This window comes from Amia ocellicauda, unplaced genomic scaffold (assembly GCF_036373705.1).
Source record: "Amia ocellicauda isolate fAmiCal2 unplaced genomic scaffold, fAmiCal2.hap1 HAP1_SCAFFOLD_34, whole genome shotgun sequence".
Classification (NCBI taxonomy): Eukaryota; Metazoa; Chordata; class Actinopteri; order Amiiformes; family Amiidae; genus Amia; species Amia ocellicauda.
The window spans coordinates 216,829-218,316 of NW_027102909.1; positions in this window are offsets into that span (position 1 = coordinate 216,829).

Here is a 1,488-nt window from a genome sequence, read left to right on the forward strand (position 1 = left end):
TCAAGGACTACCCAGTGAAGACGTGAACTCACGACTAGGTCACACTGTGAGCTCACCAGAGCAGACATTACACTGAGCTCACTGTGAGCTCACTTAGCGCTTTTCCAGCGACATGGTGCCGGTGCTGGAGCCGGAGCTGCTGCTCGGCCTGGGATCCAGCTGATCTTTTTTGAACCGGCCCGCTTTTCCACCGGTTTTGACGTCACTGGATGTGGGCGTTCCCAAGCATGGAGTAGAAGTGGAGAAACACAGCAATAGTAATCAGCACTGAGGCGACTGCGTCTTTAAACCCCATTTAACATCACAATCAAACTCATTCCGCGTCTATGGCAAATCGTAACCCTAATGTTACAAATGTTCCCTAAATATGTGTTTTGCAGAATACACAAGCAAACGTTATGGAATATCAGCATTTTATCAACACACATGATAGAACTTATTGTTCTTTAACATTGATGAGAATAACATTAAAGTCTTTACATGCTATTTGATATATACAATCACAGTATATTTGAAATGAATGTTTAAGTTATTAATGTGTTGTACTTCTAACATACTCTTATAACATGGTAGGTGGTGGTGAGGGCGCTAAAAACTCGTCATACTTGACTGGCATTTGTAAGAACGATTTATTGTGTGTTGTGCTTTACAATAAAATCCCCCAAATCACAAAATAAATTAAACCAGATATAATTTAACTTCAGTTTTGATTCAGTGTTGGCTGTTCATCTTAATTTGTATGGTCAAAGCACAGTATTTTTATGACAAATAAATATAATCCCCAAATATCTGTGGACATAATGCAGGGTTTTATTTATTTTATTTTTATTTTAGGAAAAGAAGGCGAACTAAGAAGAAAACTTAATGACCTAACAAAAATGCCCTGTCCTAAAATGAAGAGATTACCTAAACCAAACAAAAAACTTCAAATTTCAGATGATAGTGACCTTGATGAACCACAGTTACCGGTGAGATAATTACTGCAAATATTAAATAAATGTATTGCAGGATTGTTTTTTTTTAATCATATTCATATATATATATATATATTTTCATTTTAAACTCTTTTCCTCTCTGAATACAGCACAAAATAAGAAAGAAAACCGATGGAGCTTCAAGAATTAGATCCCGTCATATTCTACAGACATTTAAAGAGTCCAGTGAAGTTGAGCTACAGCAAAAAGTTAAGCAGCTCGAAAAGGAAAACACAAGACTTAAAAATGAAAACCAATGTCTTCGAAACCGTATGGTTGATGGTAAGTTTTTTTATTTATAGCAAATAATTCCTTACCTTGATAAATGTTATTCTTCAGTAATTTAGATTCCAGAGTAATGTATTATAGTTGATCATACTGAAGTAATCTAGAACCACAATACAGACTCTTAATGTGCACTGTCTAATAGTTTAATAATACTGATTATTAAATAAAGTTTTTCAACATAACTTCATAATCCTACATTAATGACTATATGCATTACATTAGACCT